Source organism: Ambystoma mexicanum, chromosome 2q (genome assembly GCF_040938575.1).
Source record: "Ambystoma mexicanum isolate Mex_15411 chromosome 2q, UKY_AmexF1_1, whole genome shotgun sequence".
NCBI lineage: Eukaryota > Metazoa > Chordata > Amphibia > Caudata > Ambystomatidae > Ambystoma > Ambystoma mexicanum.
In genome coordinates, this window is record NC_090924.1 from 1,265,427,058 (window position 1) to 1,265,453,634 (window position 26,577).

Sequence of the window (26,577 nt, forward strand, 5' to 3'; positions counted from 1 at the left end):
GTCCATTGATAATGAGGGGTAGGGCCCCTTCCACATGGTTCTTTAATTTGATGTCAACAAAAGAAAAAGCCAAATCGTTTTTCGTTTGCAGTGTTTAACGGGCTGCGGTTCATGTGAAAAATAAAACAAAAGCCGTTTTTCTTTGTAGTGTTGAGATTCTTGCCCCTCATGTGAAATAAAAGCAAAACAGGGCCGTTTTTGGTTGCAATGTAGAAATTTGTGTCATTCAGATGAAATAAAAGCAAAACAAGGCTGTTTTTGGTGGCAGTGTTTAAATGCTGCTGTTCAGGTGAGGGATTTCTCTTTGGGGCCTTTAAATGCATCGCACAGACCCCACCCCACCTCCCTGCTCTTCCATGACTTTTTGTTGAGGGAAGAGTAGAGCAGAGTGGGGTTTCCTTTGGCGTAAATTTCCTTCATCAGGGAGTGGGCACTCCAGTATCCCCTTCCATCTCTGGATTGGGGGTATGGCATGGCACCCCCTTTCCTTCCTTCTTTTGGGATTGGGCACTGCAGTCTCCCCTTCCTTCTTTGTTTGGAGAGTGTGGCACAGCACCCCCTTTCTTCCTTCCCTTCAAGGTCCCCGGCGTCCTCTCAAGGCTGGAATTTAAGGATGTTAGTTCTCTAATAGAAGATAAAAGAAATGAGTTTCAGTACTTTATTACTTTTTAAAAACATTTTTCCAGGAAGTTTTACAAAGAATGCACACAACAATAACCAACAGTTACAATACCATCCAACTTCCTACGCAATTTTCACATTATTATTATTTTTCCCTGTTATATATATCATTTTCTCCATCTGGGTTCCAGTTCCTTACCTGTACTCTGCGGAGGATTCCGAGGCTCTACCCTTACTGAGTTCTTTAATCAGCCATAAGTCCTGCTCTCTTAATTTTTTGGGGGAGGGTGAATTGTCGGGCCAGTCCGGGGATGGTGACCTCTTCTCCATTTTGAATTTCAACTGCCTACGGTAGCAATTGCGCTGACTGAAATGCCTTTTCAGGATTGTCAAAGCCCATGGGGTTACCCTCCGGTCGGGACCAGACTTTGTAATTAATGAGGTCCAAATTAGCTGGTCCACTTTGCTGATAAAAAGGAGTCTGAGTTTAGGCCCAAAAAGAGCATCCTGAAAACCTCCACCCGTACAGGGGGGTCGGTAGAGTTCTGCACCAACCCAAGAAGAAGGGAGGAGTCAGATGAGTACTCCCCTGTGCGAAAGAGGGAGTCCAAGGGAAGTGACCCAGAGAGCCCACAATACAACAGGAGAGAAGAAACTAAACCCTGTAATTCTGGAATAGACTCCCAATCTCAAAGAAATAGTGAGCGCTAGAGGACCTCAAATAGCAGCAGCTCTGAAGGCGTATGGACTCGGGTTCAGCGGGAAAAGAAGGCTGCAAAACAAAAGAGTACATTGGTAAAAGACCCCATTAGACAAATAAAAGCCATTAGAAACTCCATGACCCTTTACCATAAAAATGTCAAGTACTCCGTTTGAGAGCATCTGGAGCTGTGTGACCAGATGATGACATAATTTGGCATTATAAATGACCAGAATTCTATGGAGTTTGCCAAATGGACATTCTCCCCAGAATACTCCAGCTCCTTTGCTGGGCTGGAGGATCAGAACCATTCAAGGTGGTCTACCTACAAGGTGGACATCTTGAAGCACTTCTCCATGCACCGGAACCCCCAGGAGGCTCGCAAGGCGGCCTACAACCTGCAGTACGGAGCGGATCAGGCACCAAGAGAATTTGTCCAAGAATTGAAGCAGGCATTTGCACAAACAACTAGGTGGGTGCGCACGAACAGTAGGGAGTTTATCAATACCTATTTCCATGCACTCCCTAAGTACATTATGATGCTGCTGGTTAGGGACTTCCACGATGAAAGGACCCTGGACTGGGTAATAGAACAATCTACCCGGATCTATGAGGTCCAAAAGCCAGTGGAAAATAAGAATTCCCACAAAAATCCCAAACCAACCAACACTCCCGCTGCTGCCAAGGTGCCAGAGGTGAAGATTCCCCCCCCATTTTGGACCTAGAAATGGGGGGGACCTAAAAATGATATTCCCACTAACCAATCAGACCAGAGGCAGAGAAGACCCTCTGACCAGTCCCAAGCAGGTGGCAGCCAGGCAGGGAACCCCACAAATGTGTCACCTGACTCTGCCACCTACATCAGCCCGAGGTACAAGGGGAATAGACCCATCCTGGGGAACGTATGGACTCCCCCAGCTCAGGGGGGATCCAATCAGGTGAGTACAGCCCCAGGGAACTTCACTCCAAACCTCCCTCCAAACTTCCCTCATGAGGGCAGTAATCTTTCACCCTCTAGTTTAAGTTTCTTCCGCATATACCCTCAAAACATCAACATTCAGAACAACCCTTCCTTCTCTCCCTGCTTTCAGGAGTCTAGGCCACCAAATCAGGGAGAAGGGAGACCAAGAATGGAGGGCTACCAGGAAGACCTACCATATCAAAGCTACTCTGGGATGGGGGACAGTTACCCTTCCCGAGAGCAGAAAAGATTTGACCCAAGACCCCCCGTATCAGCCAGAGAGGGTGTCACAACTGGAGCGCCAGGTCCAGAGCTTGACCCAATGCCTGAGTCGCATGTTGAGGGCTCAGCAGAACCCTCAGATGAACATGGCTGATCAGAAAAGCTTGAATCCAGGGTCTTGCACCCCGGAACAATGACGGGGAGAGAACCCCAACAACCAACACATTCCAGAGGAGGAGACATGTCAGGAAAGGGGATGCAAAGCCCTAGAGGAAGCTTCCTTCCTCACCCGTGAAAAGCCCATAGACACCCCGGAACCGGGACTTAAATCTCCTACCTCTGAATACTGCAACCCAGGGAACAGAGGGTGGGCAGGAGAAACAAAGAGACAAAGAAGACCCATTTTGTGGAGGCAGTCAGTGTCCTCCAGTTTGAAGGGGGAAGAATCCTTGGAGGATTCTGGGGAGAAAGTCTTCTCTTTCAAGGATGGGGGGGGGTTCCTCCTATAGGAAAAGGTGTCCCAAAAGACCATAATTCAGACTGGTTAGGTATGGGGACTGACTCAGAATCGCCCATCCCAGAACCCCAGAAATGTCATCCTGAGAGCTTAGCAATGACTGAGGGATCCTCCCCACAAACCAATTCTAGTGACTGTCTCCAGTGACTGCCTCCAAGACAAGGGGGACAGCACAGAATCAGAGGATAAAGGGAATTCCCAGATTCCCCAAACTAAGTCTAGTGACTGACTCCAAGAAGAGGGGCACAGCACAGCACAAATCTCAGGATGCCTAAATTTATTTACAGATTCCGGAACTCAGTGTTGGAGTTCAAAATAAAGAAACTAACATTCCAGCTTGCCCAAAATGCCCATTTCCTTTGCCCCTTGGAGGAGAAAGAAAGTAGGTTTTATGCCCCTGTCCGGGTGCAAGGGCAATGTGCATTTTAGCACTGGTGGCCACCGGATGCCAAGCCAGTCTTCTGTCCAAAAGGGCCTTTGAACAGCTTAATTCAGGAAGGGGGGAGAACCACCAAATTCCCCTCACCCCTCTTCCTGGTAAACTCCAGAACTTTGACGGGAATGCAATTTCCGGGGAAGGGACTGCCGATCTGGAGATTAAAATTGGGTGACACAAGGTGAAACAGCCGGTTATAGTCTTGACTCCAGAGGGGACCACCTGTCTATTAGGGAATTACTTCCTTCGGAGGGTGTCTCTCCTAATAGACTGTGTGAACAAGGTCCTATGGACTCAGGCTAACCGGCCAATAAAATGAAACAGAGCACCAACTATGTCAGTCTCAATGGCACATGACACATGTTTGAACAGCGACCTGACCAATTTGAGTTCCATTTTCAGAACGACTAAGTACTTGACATTATTGTAATTGCTGTAGGACAACAAACTAGTGATGGCAACTCCTCTCCATTCCTGAAAATCAACCTTCCTTCCAGTTCCAAGTGGCATTCCACACTGGAAGGAAATACCTTGAAATTTTATACCGATCCACAATTTGAAAATCCAAGTCCCTTGATAAAAAGTGATGAAAAACCAGCTCAAAGCTTGGCTGAGATTCAGAAAAAGGGTGAACAGCTGTTCCTCCCCATTCAGGTAAATGAGGAGGGAGCCTGTTCTCCCCAGCGTAGGCCTGAATAGTGAAGAAAGCTTCACCAGCGAAGTGTTATTCAGCAAACTCCCAAAAGATAAGAAAATTCCCACTATTGCGTCGGGTTTATCAGTGGGTATGGGGCCTGGAAATTCCCTATTCCAAACATCTCCTGCTTAGCAGTTGTATGCTAAAAATGTCTATTTCTGGTAAAAGCATAGAGCATAATTGTTGGGTCGTGCAAGGTGTTCCCTCTGCCTTCTACCTAAGCAGTAACATTCTCAACCGATTCACAATTAATTTGGATCTCCTTAATTGCCAAGCCCGGTCCCAACTGGAGGGTAGCCCCAAGGGCCTTGTCAATACTGAAAAAAGCCTTCCGGTTAGCCCCATTGTTACCGTAGGCAGTTGAATTTCAAAAATGGAGAAGAGATCACCATCCCAGGCCTGACCCAACAGTTCACCATCCCCATAAACATCAAGAGAGCAGGACTTTTGGCTGATCAGATAACAGGGAGTATTTTACTTGATGTTATTGTAAACATGAGAAAAAGATGTTATAAAAGTCAAATTGTTGACCTTGTTCTGTTGAGTAATTTATTTGGTGTGATTATAAAAAGAATTGGAGAGATCCATAACCTAAAAATTGTAAATGATAATCATGGTTCCACTATTGTAAATCTTCTGGGAATAATGTCATTGAAAAATACTAAAACTTGTTTTTATCTATCTTCTTTTAGATCATTAACATTATCTTATAGCCTGGCGAGGATCACCCCAGGGACCTAGAAGGGAAAGAAGGAAAGAGGGTGCTGCCCCATAACCTCCAATTAAAGATGGAAGGGGATCCTTGAGTGCCGCTCCCTGATGAAGGAGAATTCCGCCGAATGAACCCCACTCTGCCCTACTCTTCCGCAAAAAAAGTCATGGAAGAGCAGGGGGGAATTTGTGGGGTACATTTAAGGCCCTAAGCAGAAACCCCCTTCAAAAAACAAAAACCGCATTGAAATAATGCCACAAAAACGGCAGTGCTTTTCTTTTCCCGGCACATATGTGGCGAGCATTGAACACTGCCACCCAAAGAATGGCTTTGCATTTGTTTTACTTTTAAATTGAAACATAAGGAGAAGACCTGCATTCAGAACGGCTCTACATTTGCTGTTCTGTCCTCTGACATCCTAAAGTTGCGCACAACATTCAAGACAACCCTGCAATTTGTTATTTCATTTAAAACACCACAAAGTTGTGCGCCCATCGAAACATACCCCTGCATGCTTTATTTCATCTGATTGCCAAAGGTTAGGCAATACCTTTCAAGAACGGCATTTTCTTCTGATAAATCACATGAGGGGCAGAGAGTTCTGCTTTTCACTCAACACAGCTTTTTGTTTCCATTTGCTGTGAACCATTGCGCTCAAATTGCAGTAAATGAAATAAATAACGTGGCGTGTCTTTTTCCATGTCAATATCAAAATAATCCTGTGCAGCATCCTTTTGTGTCCATAAACCAAGAGTATAGGAAACCCCCCCCCCAGAAGATTAATTGAAAGTCAATCTCTTGCATTGCAGAAACCGCATTTATAAAATTGAAATGACAGGAAATGAACACTTGTGTGAATCTGCTCTTTGGAAAATAAGAAAAATGCTGTTTAAAAGTTAAATGTCAAATGACAGCTTTTTGCTTGCACAGGAAATGTCAGTACGGGTGGGGGTTTGGCTACATATATACATTTGTTCTCCCCCACCAGGCTTCAGTCACCTTAATGCCCAGCAGACCAGTTAAACCAGTTTTGGGCTCAACTGCAGACCTTTGCCTCCCACTGAAAAGTTGCACCAATAAATGAACTGGCCAAGAGTATGAGGATTTTCTACTCTACCAGACTAGCAGGCATTACTGGAAAAAAAAACAATAGAAGCCAGTGTGGCTAGTGCATGTCCAAGAGGTGTGATTTCCTCCAGCAGCCACTCTGACGGAGGAACTGTCAAACTTGAAAGGGCATCATAAAAGTCCTTTGTTGTAAACCGAACCTGGCAGGGACAGTTTGCTTTAGGGGTCTATAGCACTGCCCACATATGTGACAAATCCAACCTATTGACATTAAATAATTCCTGTATTTTAAGAATTTTTTCCCAGCACCCTGAATAAGCAATAATTTTGTAGTATGCCAGTTTTCCATGTGATTTTTAGGCGAATGTAAAAAGACCAATTACATGTTTCTAGCACTTGGTCAACTGAAATGGCTATGAAAGATGCATTTCTGCTGTGAATTATAAATGGGAAAAATATGAAATGAGGTGAGATGATGCAAATTGTTATTGGGAATATGTGTAGTCATTACCAGAAATTTAAATATTATGCATTTGTTAAAAACAGCAAAAATGTGATGCAACCTCGCACAGAGTCGGCGATCGGATTGTCCAATTCCCTGTGACCTATTGAATCTGCATATATACGTCTTATGGTGGTGGCTAGTATAAATTTGAGGTTTTGATCTATAACTCATTTTTGGTAAAAAAGTAGACTGCAGAGACAAAGAGAGACCATAAATGCAAGCCCATAACTGATGTCATTTCCCCTGAACCAATCAGCCCAAAGGGGGAGGTGAGAGGGCTGGTAAGCTGTCCTATTCCAGGGTAGGAGTAATTCCAAGGTACCCCGCCCCCCAGAATGTAAATTCGATGATGTCATTTTGGCTATGTAAGGGGGAGACAGAGAAACACAAGGGTCACTCAACTCTCAAGGCTGACACACTTACTGAAGAATCTAAATCTATTATCTATTTAAGATCCAGGAATCCAGATACATCCATCCAGGCAGATCTATCCATGTATCCAGATCCAGGTAGAAAGTCGAGGAGGCAGCTTATCCCATCCTAGAGAGTGCAGTGACCAGACCTTGCCTAGCTGTCCAGCATCCCATCCAGGAGAGTCTGGTGACCAGATCCCTTGGCCCAGCTGTCCCAGTGACCAGATCCCTTGGCCCAGCCATCCAAAGTGACCAGATCCCGTGGCCTAGCTGTCCAGAGACCTCGCTGGATTTCCAGAATCCCAAACGCAAGCTTACATTGTAAGTAGCACATAACCCCAATTCCCAAACTGCATATCCCGCTCTTTTGGCCCTTACATTGCATTGAAATCCCATCATAATCCCAAATTGCCAGTATAATCTGTTCCCCTTTCCATAGCAGAATCTGTATTAGCCTGTGTCAGTAGCGTATTCCTTTTATAGTTCTTTCCGCTATCTGTGTAAATCCTTAGTACCATTTTGAAGTAAATCAATTAATCCCCCTATAAAGAGTTGGTTGATATTCAAAATTAACCACCTCATGCCAAGTGCCTTTCTTTAATTAACTATAGTCATTAAAATATAGCCTTAACAGAAGAAGCCTTTGTGTCACAAAAAATGAATTTGCTCGTATATTGTGCCTTCAGACGAATTCCGATTTGCATCTGCCCATAGAAAAACCCAAACTGTAGCCCCATTGAGAGTAACCCTTTCTGTCAGAATCTTATCTGTTACGTGCCTCTGTTCCTTCTCCTGAAAACCGATTTTCGATTGTGACAGCCAAGCCCTTTCCGTGGCTACCTGTCATCCCAAGTCCATTGTAGAAACAAATTTCCATTCTGCCACGTGCGTTTTCTTTTGCATTTGTTTTTCTTTCCAAAAATCGATGTTCTTACCTTGTGTTCATGTTGCCTTGGTGCCCTGCTTCGTAGTCTGTAAGTTTCCTTATCTCTCAAGGGTAGTAACACAAATGTCTGTCCTAGCTATCCCATTGCAGTTGCAATCTGCTATGAGTGTAACAAGTGAAATCTGATTATGCCATTTTGCTCATAAGTAAGGTTTTCATTTTCTTTCTGGCCTCCTATCTTGGGGTGGTGGGCTGAATCCAAATCCGATTTTTCCCTCTTCATACTGACTCCTTGCCACTGCTTTACATCCACAAAGAATTTAGTTTGCAGATGTTTGGGGGAGAGTGTTTCAGGGGGAGTGCTTAACCCGAATGCCATCTGTTGCTTTTAAAAATGATTTATCTTTGCTTGCTATTAAAGGTTTCTCTATATTGTGTTAGGAGTTTGAATTAACTGTATTGTCGGGATTTTTGCATTTGTATTGCCACAACATCAGTGGTTGCTGCCCAATTGTTTGAATTTGCTTGATTTTTCATTTGACCATAAAATTGATAAATATCATCAGGGTAATTCAGAGAATTTCGCAGAAAAGTGTCGCAAGCGGCTGGCGCAGAGTGTCCACGTGCGATTGTCTGCGCCAGGCGCGTGCGCTAAAACCGATTTCCGCGCACAGCGTATTCATGGATTTTAGGCTCCCAAACCAGCCGTGGCGCAGAGTATCGCAGCGACCCTGCAGCAGCGCCAGTAACGCCCCCAAGTCGCCCTCGCGCAAGGAAAAGCCATCAAAATCGCTAAATCATCGCAAAGGGCTGCGCTAACCCTGGACCAGTTTACAGGGCTGCCAAACAAGGAACGCAAAGCGGGTAACGTTTATGTCAGGGGTACGCGGGAAGTTTTACACGCGATTGGCCAGGGTACGTGTTTTACAGGGGTACACGTGAAGTTTTACACGCGATTAGCCAGGGTAAGTGTATTACAGGGGTACGCGGGAATTATCACACGCGATTTGGGTGGGTACGTGTATTACAGGGGTACGCGGGAAGTTTCACACGCGATTAGCCAGGGTACGTGTATTACAGGGGTACGCGGGAATTATCACACGCGATTTGGCTGGGTACGTGTATTACAGGGGTGCGCGGGAATTATCACACGCGATTTGGCTGGGTACGTGTATTACAGGGGTGCGCGGGAATTATCACACGCGATTTGGCTGGGTACGTGTATTACAGGGGTGCGCGGGAAGTTACACACGCGATTAGGCTGGGTGGGTCCTCACAGGTGTTCCCTGTACACCCTCCACGGCCCCTGCAGGCAGCCCACAAAACAGGGGACTACCCTGCACACCTGCTCATGTCCCCCAGCACCCCCACCCCCCAGCACTGTGGGCCACCCTCCACCAGGCCCCCACTCATGTCCCCTTGCACCCCCACCCCCCAGCAGTCATGGGCCACCCTCCACCAGGCCTCCACTCATTTCCCCTATCACCCCCACCCCCCAGCCAACAGGGGCAGCCTCTACCAGGCACCCACTCATGTCCCCTATCACCCCCACCCCCCAGGAGTGCAGGGGCAGCCTCCACCAGGCCCCCACTCATGTCCCCTTGCACCCCCACCCCCAGCAGTCATGGGGCACCCTCCACCAGGCCCCCACTCATGTCCCCTATCACCCCCTCCCCCCAGCCACCAGGGGCAGCCTCCACCAGGCACCCACTCATGTCCCCTATCACCCCCACCCCCCAGCCACCAGGGGCAGCCTCCACCAGGCACCCACTCATGTCCCCTATCACCCCCACCCCCAGCAGTGCAGGGGCAGCCTCCACCAGGCCCCCACTCATGTCCCCTTGCACCCCCACCCCCCAGCAGTCACGGGGCACCCTCCACCAGGCCCCCACTCATGTCCCCTATCACCCCCACCCCCCAGCCACCAGGGGCAGCCTCCACCAGGCACCCACTCATGTCCCCTATCACCCCCACGCCCCAGCAGTGCAGGGGCAGCCTCCACCAGGCCCCCACTCATGTCTCCCACCACCCCCACCCCCCAGCCACCATGGGCAGCCTCCACCAGGCTCCCACCCATGTCTACCACCACCCCCACCCTCCAGCGGTGCAGGGGCAACCTCCACCAGGCCCCCACTCATGTCTCCCACCCCCCACCCCCCCAGCACTGAGGGGCACCCTCCACCAGGCCCCCAATCATGTCTCCCACCACCCCCACCGCCCAGCAGTGCAGGGGCAGCCACCACCAGGCCCCCACTCATGTCCCCTATCACCCCCACCCCCCAGCCACCAGGGGCAGCCTCCACCAGGCCCCCACTCATGTCCCCTATCACCCCCAACCCCCAGCAGTGCAGGGGCAGCCTCCACTAGGCCCCCACTCATGTCCCCTATCACCCCCACCCCCCAGCCACCATGGGCAGCCTCCACCAGGCTCCCACCCATGTCTACCACCACCCCCACCCCCCAGCAGTGCAGGGGCAGCCTCCACCAGGCCCCCACTCATGTCTCCCACCCCCCACCCCCCCCAGCACTGAGGGGCACCCTCCACGAGGCCCCCACTCATGTCTCCCACCCCCCACCCCCCAAGCACTGAGGGGCACCCTCCACCAGGCCCCCACTCATGTCTCCCACCCACCCCACCCCCCAGCACTGTGGGGCACCCTCCACCAGGCCCCCACTCATGTCTCCCACCACCCCACCCCCCAGCCACCATGGGCAGCCTCCACCAGGCCCCCACCCATGTCTACCACCACCCCCCAGCAGTGCAGGGGCAGCCTCCACCAGGCCCCCACTCATGTCCCCTATCACCCCCACCCCCCAGCCACCATGGGCAGCCTCCACCAGGCCCCTACTCATGTCTCCCACCACCCCCACCCCCCAGCAGTGCAGGGGCAGCCTCTACCAGGCCCCCACTCATGTCCCTATCACCCCCACCCCCCAGCCACCATGGGCAGCCTCCACCAGGCTCCCACCCATGTCTACCACCACCCACACCCCCCAGTAGTGCAGGGGCAGCCTCCACCAGGCCCCCACTCATGTCTCCCACCACCCCCACCCCCCAGCAGTGCAGGGGCAGCCTCCACCAGTCCCCCACTCATGGCCCCCATCACCCCCACCCCTCAGCCACCATGGGCATCCCCCACCAGGCCCCCACTCATGTCCCCTATCACCCCCACCCCCCAGCCACCATGGGCATCCCCCACCAGGCTCCCACCCATGTCCCCCTGCCCACAGGCCCTGACAATCCTCAAGCATGGGCCTCATGGCCAGCCACCACAGCCCAAAGACACAACCAAGTATTACATGCACCCATGATACTACTCCAATGGAAACAATGTAAATCAACACATGTGTCTCACACACACACAATGGTTGCAAGTGAACATGAAAACCCATATCATGACATGCATGAAAACAATGAGATGAAACCACACATTGAAGAATGAAAAAATCCAAATAATGTATTAATAACAACAGTAATGGCAATCAAAATGATACAAAATACACAAGTAAAAAAAATAACAAAATCAAGCTGGCTGTCCCTTTTCAAATTAAAATCAATAAATGATAATCCTAAAAAATTTCTTCCAAAGTTCAAGTCCATAAAAAGGAAATGAAGGGAAAAAAGAAAATGAAAACCATTGCTCCATGGAAAAAAATATCCATAGTAAAAAAAATATCCAAATCCAAAGTCCAACTATGTAAAAAGTATTCAGGGTCCATCATCCCAACAGAAGAAATGAAACCTACCAAAAAACCTATCTAAAATGGAAATATATACAAAGGTAGAGCAGTGTCCGTCGACTCCAAATAAAAATAAACTATAAAGGAAACCTATCACTAAATAACTATATACAATGGCAGCGGGCCAGTCCAGCGGCTCATTTAGTGGTGTTCCGGGCCAGGGCATCATCGAACTCCTCGTCTATGTCCCGGAGGCGGTCCTGTTCCATGGCCCCGAGGGTCCGCAGGGAGGCCGACATGTTCACCTCCAACTCCCTGCGGATTGCCTCGAGGCACTCGGCCCGCCTCAGGGCCCTCCGCATGGAGTTCTCCGCCCTGACCATCGTGAGCCGCGCCTCTTCCGCCCGCCGCCGCTCCGCACCTATCTGCTGGCCCAACCGCTGCCACACGGAAGACACTTCCCATCCAGGGTCCTCCTGCCCTCCGGCTGAACCCTGCCCCTCCGATGTTGAAGGCCCCGAGCTATCGTGGCTCCCACCTACAGCCTCCTGCTGCTGCAGCTGCTGCTGTCCAATTGCCCTGTCCGATGGTGCCTGCACATCCTCCTCCAGTTGGGGTGCAGTCGTTGATGTGGCCACCCCTGCTGGACGTCCGACTCCCGACTGTGGCAGGGATCTGTTGTCCACCAGCCTGGCCGCACGGTCGGAGGCAGCTCCACATGGCACCCAGGTGACACATGGGTGGGAAGATGGCATGGAGGACGACTGGGGCATAGGGGGTTCCGTGGAGGAGGGGGTCGGAACAGGGTCCAGGAAACGGAGGAATCCAGCCCTGGTGAGCTGTCCCAGTGGGTCAACGCAGTCAACGAGCCATGCAAGAAGACATGCAGACTCATCATGAAAAGACTGCAGGTCAGCTCGCATGGCCTGTTGACGCAACGCCACCCCACCCTGGACAGGCTCAACCTGGTGCAGGATAGCCACATCCGAAGGGAGAGGAAGGCCAGGTGTTGTAAGCCAATCCCCTCCCTGAGAACGGGCCTGGAGGTAGGCATCCCCGCTGGTGCAAGATGATGCAGTGACAGGAGCAGGGACAGGATTGCACACAGGCACCTCTGCGGTGGCCTGTGCTGCCTCCTGTCCCAGATCCTGCACTGCACCACTAGCACCAGTGGAATCCCCACCTCCAGACCCCGCCTCTGTAGCTTGCACGGCCTCCTCCTCCTCCAAACCCCCCACCAACCTGGATGACTCCGTGCCATCTTCCTCTGTTGGGCCCTGTGGGGTCCCAGTTGCCCCTTCTGCTGCCGAGGAGTCCAACTCCAACCTCCACCTCTTGGACCTCCCCTCGGCAGCTGCGACCTGGGACACGGCACCGGACTCCTCACTCCCCGACGAGATCAGAACCTGGGAGGGGATCCGGGCCTTGCGTCTCCGGCTGGTGGTGCGACCCCTGCCGCTGTGCTCCACAGCACCTTCTCCGCCCTCTTCATCAGTTGACGCTGCAGACAGGGAGAAAGAAAACACAGGCATCAGGGCACTGTCCAATGGACTCATACACACATGGGGTAGTAATCTAAATGGGTCCTCCCACATTTTTTGTTCTCGGGGGGTCAGATATGTAAACAGGGAGGTTTATTGAAAAGAACAAGGAACAAACCAGACTGACTACCCCTCTCTCTACGGCCTGTCGATGACACAGGTGAAAGTGCAATAGAACTGTTTTATATTTCTACAGTCCCACAAACCTTTAGTGAGCTAATTATGTGACTGAGTCCGATGAATACAAAATTGTAAATCACTTTAATAGTTACATAAAACCTTAACATAAAAACATTCATAGGATTGTTCATTCATCAATCACACCTTTCATTCCAATTCATATATTCTATGGACTAGGGGTTTGACAGATTACAATTTTTTAAGCATATTGGCTGTTTACAGTATGCATGACAACGGAAAACACATTGGAATTTCCTCTAGGTCGACATATGTTTCGGCCCTTCTTTCAGGTACCATCGTAGTCTGCGATGGTCAATATGGTAGGTATTGGGCCATCTTCAGGACAGTCGTGCTTATATTGAACTTTAATTTCATTCCCCTTTTCTCATACAAAACGACGAATCTAAAAACATAAATTACATATACATTACATTGTGCATCGGTCTCTGCCCACTTGTATTAATTCAAGGTGATGGCCAAATTCATAAACCAAAACCAAAACAAAACACCCACCTATGGTCGACTTATATTTTTGCAGACCTTGGAGCTGTAAATACCGGATATCTTTCGTATTTCCCAGTATCTGGAACCCTGTTTACAGGGAACACATAGATCATAGTTAATACATTAGACGGCTAGCATGGAGGGCAATGATCCCCCTTATATATTGAAGTGACTTACGAATGTGAATAGGGAGTGGTTGACTCTTCAGAAGGCTTTATTTTCTCTTCTTTCGATATCTCGTGATCCACTGTTGTTAGTTTGATCTGGTGTCATCCACGACATCCGGTGACATGCCTATAAGTAAGGCACAATCAATTACTTCCACATTGAGCGTGCTGGCATCAATGTGCTAATGTTTTGAACTGCTATTTACTTAGTTGGCGTATCTGCTAGTACCTATTATGAAGTTCATTGTTTTTTACTCCGATAGAGGCATACATACTCTGCAAGGGCCTGCGTTCGCTGTTATTTTACTTAAACAGAGGATTAAAACACGTGAAATATAGGTAGTTCAATTCCCATTATACGTGCACCTTAGCCATTTATAAATTGGCCGGTTTTTTGATTTAGGTATCTTCCTTTTCATCTAGTTTGGAGATCCTCTCCTTAATCCTATTTACCCGCTGACATAGTTTTTTTTAAAAAACGGTAAATGGTCAAGGGGGGCGCAGACTTTTCAATTGTAGGCTGCGCCCTCTTTAGGAGCGTCTATAGCCCTAGGTTTGCAATGTTAACTCCTCGTTAGGTTGCCAAGGCAACCACCTTTGTGCTGCAGTCTCAAAGTGGAGCGGGCGTATGTGCTTTATTTCAATAAAGGGAAAGGTCAGTTTCAAATACGAGTGATTCCCACGTTCCCACACACTCAGAATTATCTGCTTACCTGTGCTTTCGTCGGCGGTGTAGAGCTGTAACACGGCGGCGTCCTCTTGGCCGATCGCGCGGTTACATTGTGAGCACGAAGCTCTGATCTTTTTAAAGGTCACCTGATGTTAGAAACGTGCGTCTCACGCACATGATCGCAATCACTACGGTAGTGCGCTGTCGAACCGTGCAGAGGAGTTAGCCGGATGTAATCACTGACAAAAACATGATGCGTGACTACTGGCCTATCGACTGGTCTCTTATCACATAACCAACAACGTGTCTACTAATTGTTGTCTGTTGTGAGCTTCTCAAGTTTATTTACGGGAGTCGTTTCGGCACTCTCAGTGTTAATTACAGGTATGTCACAATAAAAAATTAAAAAATTAAAAAATTAAGGATGCACTCACCAAAAAATTGGTTCTAGCAACCTACAAGATTTTTAATTTTTGATTTATATAGGTCACCTTGCACCAAGAATGTGCAGGGACTCAAATGTTAATATGTGGGGGCTGCAGCGGTAATGTAGGGTCAGCAAAAGGATGACTTCATGGAGTACCGTTTCATTTTCAGGGTCTGATAAAAATATCATGCTTCCTGAATCTGAAAAGGATGACTAGCGCAGTCGACCGCCCTGCCCATATTGTAAACCCGATTATGAGTTGTAATATATTGCATAGACTGACTTAGTGTAGTACAGTATTTATTAACCTATTGTGCTTAGCAAGAATTAATAGACTTGTCAACCCTCCTAGATGTTAAGGGCCACATTGTGTGGATCGTATCAACCAACTTGGATGGTGACTGATGGTGCTCAAAGGGCTAAATTAGTGGATTTTAGTGAGATATTACAGATATCCTACAAAAAAGCACTCCACTCGACAGCTATATTAAGCCCATTTTTGACTGTTTGCAGAGTGTAGATCCATTTCTGTTCACATCTAGTAAGGATTTGATCCCTGTTCCCATTTCTGGGAGATAGTTTAATTACTTGGATTACACACCATAATAGGTCTGTACATTTATGTTGTTTTTTGATGAAATGGCCTACTAATGGTTTGTTTTCTACCTGATTCCTGATGCACGATTTGTGCTCGTTAATACGTTGGCGTATAGGCCGTTTAGTTTTCCCAATATAGACCATATCACAGGGACATTTGATGGCATATACCACCCATGGTGTTAGACAATTAGTAAAGTCTTTAAGTTCGATTACCTTATTACAGAGGGTGATCTTTTTCATGGTAGCTGTTTGTGCACAGACTGAACAGTGTCCACAGCGATGGTGTCCTCCTACCGGGGGTAAACCCCATAATGACGTTTGTGTAGGCTTTATAGGTTTTTGATGTTGATACGTGTGTACTAAACAGTCTTTAATGTTTTGTTGTCTTTTAAACGCAAATCGTGGAACCGGGGGTTTAAAATCTTCCGTATAAATCATTTTCCAATGTTTGCGTATGATTTTTCTAAAATTATTGCTAACTGGACTGTATGTACTGACACACGTGATCTTGTCTTCTTGATGACGGTGTGTGGTTTCAAAAATACTTGTTCGATTCACGTGCAACGCTCTTTTGTATGCTCTGTGTCATACACACATGACAGTCATACATAAGTGGCATTGGTAAACCTCAGTCATGGCATCACAATCCCCAACACACATGTCATTTCAACTTGCACACATGAGCCATACCACAGGCATATTGCAACAGCCAGCACCATCCATTCACATACAACAGCATGAGCAGCCAAAGGTCATCCACACATCACATGCAACATAGGGAGTATACTACACATGCACACACACCACCAAACTTGCATGCATGTGTACACCTCTGCCAACTGTCGCAGTGTTCCGATCAACATCCATGTCACACCTGACAATCAATCCTCCACATCCTGTGCCATGCAAGCCCACACACACAAGCACCATCCATGTGTCACACATGAGACCCCTCGCATGTGTCACCCTCACGGCCCTGTACACCTCCCCCTACTTGCCCACATAAAAATACATGTTCAACCTGCACACTCCTGGCACACCACACGCACAGCTTACAATCAGTATGCATGTACACTTACCGCTCGACTCCAGACGGGTCTGCCTCTCAAGGACCTGGACGTGGAGCGCTGGGGATATGCGTTCCAGGACCCTCATCTGATCTTCCGACAAGTGGCCCCGGCGCCCCTTAGCTTCCGCTGCCCTCAGGAGGCGCCGGGCCTTGTTGAGGGTCCTGGACCTGAAGTCATCCCAGCGCTTCCTGACACGTTCGTAGTCGCGGACTGCCACCTCCTCCGCGTTGATGGCAGTCACGATGTCCATCCAGATCCGAGTCCGCCCTTCCTTGTCGGCGCGCAACCTTCCGAAGAGGGCTTCATACTGCCCCAGGACATGCTCCACCAGGACACCAACTTCGGTGGCAGTGAAGCTGGTGCCCCTCTGCCTCCTTGGCCGGGGGTTGCCACTGGTGCCAGATGTTGCAGTGCCCGACATGGCAACCCCAGAGGCAGGAGTGGGTGGGCAACTGGGTCCTGGGGCTGGGCTGTGGGACGATGGAAAAGCAGTCGGGAGTCTTCGGTTCCAGCAGGGGTGGTCACAGCAACAGCACCCCTGGCTGATGTGCAGGCAGCAAATGGCAGGGCACGTGGGCAGCAGGCAATCAGGCAGCAGCAGATGGTAGGTGGGAGCGTGCTCAGGGCTCTGGGGGCAGTAATTCGGCCTTCTGGGCAGGAGCGTGGTCTTCCGTGTGTGAACGCGTGGCCAGCTTGATACGGAGTGATTTTGCACGTGAAAATCCTGCACGTCTGCGTGTAATTCGAGGAAAGGCCCTTAGCGCGTAAGCGCGTCAGCACACGTCTGTACATTCATTGGCCCAAAGGCCACCAGCGAATGTGGGTCTATGAAGTCACGTGCACGTTGAATATGGCACACGTTTGAAATGTTGCGTGTTAAAAAAATGAAAGACACGTCCCAGTGTCAAAGTGTGTAATTGGTGGAAATAGCGCGTACACGCGGAAGTGACAAAGCGTGTAAATGGTGGAAAAAGCACGTACACGCGGAAGTGACAAAGCGTGTAATTGGTGGAAACAGCGCAGACCCGCGGAAGTGACAAAGCGTGTAATTGGTGGAAATAGCGCATACCCGTGGAAGTGACAAAGCGTGTAATTGGTGGATACAGCGGGTACACGCGGAAGTGACAAAGCTGTAATTGGTGGAAATGGCCCTAGCGCGTACACGCGGAAGTGACGCTGGACGTGTGGGCCTGCATAAAAGGTACGTGTAGAACACCATTTCCTTGTACGTGCTTTTCGTGGAGAGCGAGTGGATGAATTCTGTACTTCTTGTCGTTTCACACGCGATTTACTTCACGGCGTTTCAAGTTCGTACTCCCTGTTACCTCTGACAGCTTTTTCTCTTTTTTCTCTTTTTCTGCTTTTCCTGGGCCTGTTCCCTCAAACAGTGTTCCCTTCTACTGTTGTCCTGTCTCCTCAGACAGCGTACAAATCTTCTTTTGGCCGGGGTGTTGCCAACCAAACGTGCTTCTTTTTCAAGCTCTTATTCCTGGCAGACGGTGAGTCACGCACGTATCTAACATCTGTGCTTGCCCCGTGTGTAGCCTACCCCTTCAGAGGTCATTCTAGGCTGCGTGTGACACGCATACGTTCATTCTTGTGTTACTGGGTGCCACAGCGTAGTGCAGGTTTTTTTTCGCACACGTGGTCTAGGAGGGTTTGCGTGCACGTCATCTCCCTTTTTTGGGCTTCCTGTGCGTTGCGTGACCCGTCATCTTTCCCCAGGGGTCACATTCAGCCTTGCTAGAGCACTAGGGTACAATTACCATCTGGTACCCAACCCCTTTGACCCCCAATTGCCCAGGACAATAGTTTACAGCCACTCCCATACGCACATTAACATCAGTGCCATGGTTGGGAGACAAGGATTCCGTAAGGGTGGCAAAGGTGGACGAGCCACAAGTGGTGGCCGTGGTGGATCCGGTAGGGGACGTGGTCATTACTTGCAGGGTGACCCTGTCCCCCCATGTGTAGAGGACCAGTCAAGGGCACCCATAATCCCATAATCCCCCCCCCCCCTGGTTGAGGCTGATGTGGCTGACACCATCCATGCTCAGCCCTTGTTGGACCAGCCCATTGTGGCACCAGACCTGGCTGACTCTATGGCTGACTTCCAGGTCAGCAGGCCTATGACACGTGCGCTGGTGCACGTTGATGTCATCAGGCCACGTGGATCAGGGGCAGCAAGGGGCAGGGTGGAGAGGCTGCAGGGGCAGCTGCGGCTCCATCCACCCCAGCTCTCACACACCCAGCCAGGACAGTGTCGGTCCGAGTCCATCCTGCTGACATTCCCCCTGACACCATTACACTTGAGCCAATGCCTGCACCAACTCCCATGCTGAGTGTGCAATCCCACACTCCTGATACAGAGTCCACCAGGGCTCCTGCCCCTAGTGTCCAGAGCGGCACAGGACACTCAGGATCACCACCACCTTCCAAGCGGAAGAGGAAGAGTGCTCGTCCGGCACAGGCTGATGCCCCAGACATGGCTACACAGTCCGGCCCGTCGAGGAAGCCCAGCTTCATGGATGCCGAACTGAATGCACTTGTCGAGTATGTGTCCGCACATGATAACGAGATGGTCATTGTTGCAGTATCCAAGACCACACCTGCACAACGCCAGGCACACTGGCAGACTGTTGCGGACATCGTAAGTGCCCTTGGAATCGTGAGGCGCACAGCCAATGATTGCTATAAGCGCTGGAATGACCTAAAACGCAGGGCAAAGAATAAGCTGGCCTCAAGTCATGCCTCAACTCTAGTGACTGGAGGTGGGTCTCCAGTAGAAGACATGGAACTCACTCCACATGAGTCAGTCGCTGGGACCTACGTCACGGAGGAACAGATCCAAGGCGTGGAAGATCTGCCTGATTATGAGGCATTGTCCGGTGAGTGCACATGCATGTGTGTGTCATCCATGTGCATGGTGTGTGTGTGAGGGCTTCTGTTTGTGTGCCAGGTGAGGTGTGTGCACCTGAGTCGTTTGGGTCACCCATGTGCTTCATGCAATACATTCTGCGCAGCAGCATTTGGCCATAGCAGTATCCCTTCTGCCAACAGTAGACATCTAGCCCAACAGCACGCCAGTTGCCCTTGAAGTGTCACCTTGCCACAACATTGTTGCTTATTTTTCTCTGTTCATTCAGGCAGATTGTTTGCATTCCACCACTTTTACTAGGCATTTCTCAGTCCTCTAGTCACATGTCTGACATGGCTATGGTAAAGTGGAGTGACTTTGTTACCTGGATATCATTTGTTCACACATGTCCCTGTGCAATCGGACCATTTTGGACTGGCAGCTCCAGGTGAAAAATAAGAACTGTTTGAATTAGAAAAGCTATTACATGCGGGAACTGGACTGAATGAATAAGTGCTGACCTCCTCTCCATCTTCACTCAATAGCAATGGTACATGCCATCTGTGTGATGGCCTGTGTATTTCACCTGGCAATCACAGGCCAATGTGTGATGCCACTGCCAGGCAGCATGCAGAAAATGTGTTCATCTTCCATCTTGGTGTCATCAGTGTGTGCCATTTGCCTGCCCTTCATACGCAGTGAGGGTGCATGCATGGGAGGGTTTTAGTCATGTGGGACATGTGTCAATCAAGTACTGGTTCTGTTGCTTCTCAGCCCTCATTGTGTGCCATGGTGCTAATGCCTGTTTCCATGTGTTTGCTTTTATGTCTTTGCAGGGGAAGACGCACCTGATACTGCTGGGGATGTGGAGATGGTGCAGACCCAGGAGGGGTCCGAGGGCCGACCGACCACCAGTGAGGGACGTGGTGTGGTGGTGGGTGCGAACCCACAAGTGCTGCAGATCGTGCTCTCAAGGGGTGTCTCTGGCTGCACCTCCCCCGAGCTGTACTCAGGTGTTGATTCGGATGATGAGACCTACGTGCCGTCGCAGGTGAGTGTTCCTGGGAGGGATTCTGTTCTGTCCCACCCACCTCCACCAGGGTCAGAACCCTCAATGGGGATGTCAGTGTTGGCAGCTATGCCTTCGGTGGTTACGGATGCAGGGTCACACTCCGCGACATCTGATCCTGTTCCTGGGCCAGCAGATCAGAGGGGGAATGCAGTCCTGCAGCCTCAGGCAGTGCCGGCACAGCAAGGCGCAGTTCGCCTTGCCCCAGACAGGTGTGGTGCCCGCCGACGTGGTGGCCGTACGCCACCTGGCAATACCGCATGGGAGCAATCCATTTACGGTATGGCAACCCAACAGGCAGCATCATCAGAGATGATGGCTCAGGCCATGGATAGGGTGGCCACTTCCATTGTCCCCCCCGAAAGGCTGATGGAGCGACTACATCAGGCAACCGACTCCATCTGCCAGTCACACAGGGAGGACATGTTGGCGTCCAACAGGGACAGGCGGGCGGCACTGGCGACTCTGCAGGAAGCCATCTCCATAGAGTCCCAGGGCCACAGGGAAGCCCCGAGGCTGGAGCTCCTTCACCTCAGGACGACTCTTGTTGAGCTTGAGGCTTCAACAAACCGAAGGACAGAACAGCAGCTGGAGCGTCTCACCCGTACGCTCTCAGCTGAGATGCAGGCAACTAGGGCGGAGGTCCGGGCATCCCGTGAGTTGTTGCATGGGGACCTCCGCACACTCATCCTCCAGAACGAGACCTACCACACCCGCATGCTTGCAGCCATGGAGGAACAGACTAGGGCCTTGCGTGGGCTGCCTCCCATAGTGCAACCACCTCCGGATGCAGCTGCACAGGGTGATAATAGCGACAGCAGTGATACTCCCACAATGGGGTAGCCGTGTGGGCCATGAGCCCATGGAGGTGTTTTTTTTTCGCAAGATCCACCCAGGTGGGTTTTGGTGTGCACCCTGTCCTCGGACCTCCTGGGTGGCCTCCCCAACCCCCCCGGGCCCATTAATGGCCATTTTAGATTTTTTATTTTTTTTTATTTTCTTTACATTTTTTTTTTTTGGGACAATGTGTTGCCTTCTGTGGCTCCTGTGGGCATACGCTGCATTGTGGCTGGGCACATGCAGGCTTGTCATGTATTTGGTTCAGATGCTTGGGTTTTTGTCACACACACCCCTCCTGCTTCCCGTTTCCATGGGCTTGCAAAGGGTGTGCCCAAGTGACATTGACGTACATGGTGACATTGGACTCCCACTACATGTGTGGGTAGTCTAGTCAATACTGTGTATACATTCCTAGTGCATATTGCTGTTGTGTTGTACACTGCATGTTGCATTGATGTGTAACTCATCATCCGTGTCTACCTCCTAATTTGCAGGTCCTTTCCTCATGTCTACACAAGGCCCTGTACTTTGGAGATGGGGTCCATGTTGGCAGCAGTGCACCTACAACTCTACATGGCGGCAACACTGTACAGTTGGAAGTGGTGGGAGTGCAGGCATTTCGAGGTGGTGAAACTACTAATTCCTTACATTCGTAATGTCATGTTAATGGTAGTTTAGAGGGTCAGTGGCTGATAAGTGTTATTGCTAAATACCTGCTCAAGTGTGTTGTTGGTCCTGCATTACTGTGAGCATTTCAGGTGTCGCGAGTTTCAATTAGGGACACTGTACATTGTGACACTTGTGTCATGTTGTGGGGATTACTTTGTTTACCTGCACATAGCATGACATGGCACGGTGTGTCGTGTGGCGGTGCTGGGGATGGGTTGGATGACATGGCACTGTCCTCATGTTGCATTTTGCAAGTGGGTATTCATTTTAGCTGCATGAATGTGTTTTTTCACGAAACTGCATTGGTGGTGTCTGTGTAGGTAGGGATGCACACATTGTAACACTTCCAGGTGAACAATCTCAGGCTGATATGGTTTGGACGGTTGATTCTCCAGACATTCAGGATCAGTGTCAGGTTGAGTCATCATTGATTGTCAGATGGTATGTGCCAGGGCAGTGTGCACTCCACAGGGGTGTGATTTCTATGTGAAGTAATTAGCCACTAGCTGTGTACGGGCTGCCTCCCCCCGTGCCCTTTCCCCTCCCATGCGCAGCGGCCGTGCATGTGGTTGGGGATGTGGGGCCACCACTATGTCCACGGCCAGGCCCCGGCGTGTTGCAACGTTGTGCAGGACACATGCTGCCACTATGATCCTGCACACTACTGGGGGAGCGTATAACAGCTGCCCGCCGGAACGGTCAAGGGAGCGAAAGCGTGACTTAAGCACTCCGAATGTGCGCTCCACTATGCCCCGGGTGGCAATGTGGGCTGTGTTATATCTTACCTCGGGTGGCGTGGTGGGGTTCCGAATTGGCGTCATCATGTGGGGGCTGAGAGGGTAGGCACTGTCCCCTGTGGAGGTGGTGATTGGTATCATTGGTGGGGTTGTGACCTTGCTCAGTATCTGACATGCATGCATGTGCAGTGGCATTCATACTCACCAAGCAGCCATGTATCGCCATGCCGCCCAGCTTCTAGGTCCCGGTTTAGGGTGGACATTCGGTAAATGAAGTTGTCGTGGGTGGACTCGGGATAGTTGGCATATACTGAGGTGATGATTCCCTTGGCATTACGTACTACCTGCACGTTGATGGAATGCCAGTGCTTGCGGTTCCTATAGATGTGCTCAGATGCCCTGGGGGGACGTAGAGCCACATGGGTGCAGTCGATGGCACCTAGCACTTTGGGGAATCCTGCCACACCTGCCGTAAAAATCCAGGGCGGCAGCATGCCTTTCTGCAGGTGTTCTGGGCAGGTATATGTGCCTGCGGACTGATGGGTGTGCAGTGATGATGTTCAAGACCTGGTGCAGGCAGCGTGACTGCGTGGCCTGTGACACCCCACCCACTATGGCATTTGTCCGCTGAAATGATCAGTGGCTAAGAAGTGCAGTACATTGAGGACCTTCTCCAGGGGCTGAGTGCTTGGGAGCACAGGGTGGGTGATGTGAGGTCATCCTCCCATTCACTCACCAGGTCCAGTATTATGTGTGGTGGAAACCTGTACCTCCCATACACCTGGTCATCAGGCATCCCGAAAAGGCTGGTTCTGGGTGTGAATATTCTGGCCCTGACTATCCTCCTCCTCCTCCTTTGGTAGCCCACGGCCACTGCTGCTAGGAACGGTATATTCATCCTGGCGTCTGAGCTTGTAATTTTATTTGCGCGCAAATTTATGCGTTGCGGGTCGACGTATGCCTGCTTCCTACTGGCGTACGTGTTTCTTTGCTGCGTGTTGTAGGCGAGCGTGTGAAACTTCCTGCGCACCCCTGAAATCCAGTACCCAGGCCAATAGCGTGTGGAAATTCCTGCGCACCCCGGTATACACGTGCGCTGATGTACTCGCGTGTCTAAGTGCCCGCGCACCCCTGAAATACACGTACATAGGCCAATCGCATGTATGCGCACTTTTGTCCAATTACACACGCTGACACTCTGACGTGCAGTCTTTCCACGTGTACTCCGTCATCACGTGCTATGAGGGAAACACCCATGCGGGTCACGTCACAGACGCGCTTAGGGCCTTTGGTCCAATAGAATCGCGTATGCGTGCTGACGCGCTTACGCGCTAAGGGCCTTTCCTCGAATTTCACGCTGACGTGCAGGATGTTCACGTGCCAAATCACTCCGTATCAAGTTGGTCCCGCGAAAACACAAGGAAGACCACGCTCCTGCCCAGAAGGCCGAATTACTGCCCCCCATTGCCCCGAGCAGCCTCCCCCGTGCCATCTGCTGCTGCTGCCTGCCTGCCTGCTGCCACCGTGCCCTGCCATTTGGTGCCTGCACATCAGCCATCTGCAGGGGTCCAGTTGCTGTGTCCACCCCTGCTGGAACAGGAGACTCCCAACTGGGATTACATCGCTCCACAGCCCCATGACCCAGTTGCCCACTCACTCCTGCCTCTGGGGTTGCCATGTCGGGCACTTCCACATCTGGCACCAGTGGCAACCCCAGGCCAGAGGGGCAGAGGGGCACCAGCTTCACTGCCACCGAAGTTGGTGTCCTGGTGGAGCATGTCCTGGGGCAGTATGATGCCCTCTTTGGATCGTCCCGTGCCAGCAAGGAAGGACGGGAGAGGATCTGGGCCGACTGTGTGGTTGCCATCAACGCGGAGGGGGTGGCAACCCGCGACGTCCAGAAGATCAAGAAGCGCTGGGAGGACTTGAGGTCCAGGACCCTCGTGAAGGCCCGGCGCCTCGTGGAGGGGGGCCGGGGCCGCATGAGTTCCATCCAGATGAGGGTCCTGGAACGTGTACGCCCAGCGCTCCACGCCCAGATCCTTGAGAGGGAGACCCGTCTGGAGTTGAGCGGTAAGTGTCCAAGCATTGCTGTGTGAGACAGGGGATGTTGCGGTGTGCTGGTTGTCTGATACTTGCCTGTATGTGTGACATAGGCCATGTATGCATGTATGTGTGCAGGGACATCATGGTAATGCATGTGCGAACAGTGATGTGTGAACCACATGGTTGTTGCATGTGTTTAAATGCGAAATGGGGAGCCCTATGCAGATTTTACACATGAGAGCATGCCAGTCTCTGTTCCTGGACATGGGTGGGGGTGAGGGATGTGTGCTGATGCTGGGTTCATATATGGTAGCCGTGTCTGTGTGCCTGACCTGCGTGTCTGTGACTTGTGAATGCCATGGATGCATGACACATGTGTGTGACAATGCACAGATTCACTGATGCAGCCTAGTTACCCTTGTATCCGCTGTGTTTGGGGTGTATGAGGCCAGATGGATGTGACTGAGGTGAAGTGTGTGCATGTGATATGCATGACCCATGATGCATGTGAGTTCCATATCATTGTATGTTTCAAGAGTCCATTGGACATGCATGGAAATGTCCATGGCATGCACCATGCCTGTTACTGTGTGTGTTTTGCCTGGACTGACCCATGTGTTGTGGAGGGACATGATGGAAGTGTACTTTGACAGTGGTACTCATCTGCTATTGCTTCCTGTCTAGGGGACCATTGAACAGTACCCTGATGCTTGTGTTCTATGTCTCCCTCTACGCAGTGGCTAGTGAAGAAGAGGGCAGAGACGGCGCTGTGGAGCAAGGCGGCGGGGATGCCCCCACGGCTGCAGCGGAAGGGGTGGGTGAGCCCCCACAGGGGCCTGCTACGGCGGAAGACAGTGAGGAGCCATCCAGGTTGGTTGTTTCCACAGAGGAGGAGGAGGCCGCCACTGAGGCACACATGGGGCCTGGTGGGGGCATCCCTGCTGGTGCAAGTGGTGCCGTCCAGGGGCAGGGGCAGGAGGCAGCACAGGTCACCGTGGAGGGGCCTGTGCATGTCGCTGTCCCTGACCCTGTGAGTGCACCACCATGCACCAGCAGGGATGCCCCGTCCCAGTCCCGTCCGCAGGTAGAGGGGATGTCCATGTCACCTGACTCCCCTCCACTGCGGACGAGGGGACCCGTGTCTGTATGGAGAAGGTCCTGATTGGGGTTGCGATGCGCGCGGGTGCAATTCGTGCTGACGTGCGTGCTTCCCGGGAGGAGCACGCACATCATCACGAAGAGCACCGTGCCGACGTGGCCCAATTGGGATCTTCCATGTTCGGGGGTTTCCTGCATGTGTCGGCCAATCTGGCGGCCCTCTCCTCCTCTGTGGAGGCTATACGCCGGTCGTTCTCCTTGCCGTCTTCCGGCCCAGATGCCACCAGGGCCCCCTGTGGACCTGCCCTGACCAATGCAGCCAGCTCGGTGGGGATCCCATCCCTGCCACAGTCGGGAGTCGGAGGTTCAGCAGGGGTGGACACCACAGCAACTGTACCCCAGCAGATGGAGGATGTGCCGGTATCATCAGGCAGGGCACGTGCACGACGGCGTCGGTGGATTCCATCAGCCTGGATGCCGTCGTGCTGGCAGAGGCAGTTGCGTCGGAGGCAGCAGCAGAGTCAACGTGGGAGGCATCATGGCTCGGGGCCATCAACATCGGAGGGGCAGGCATCAGCCGGAGGGCAGGAGGACCCAGGACAGGAAGTGTCTTCCGTGTGGCTGCGGTTGGGCCAGCAGATAGGTGCGGAGCGGCGGCGGGCGGAAGAGGCGCGGCTCACGAT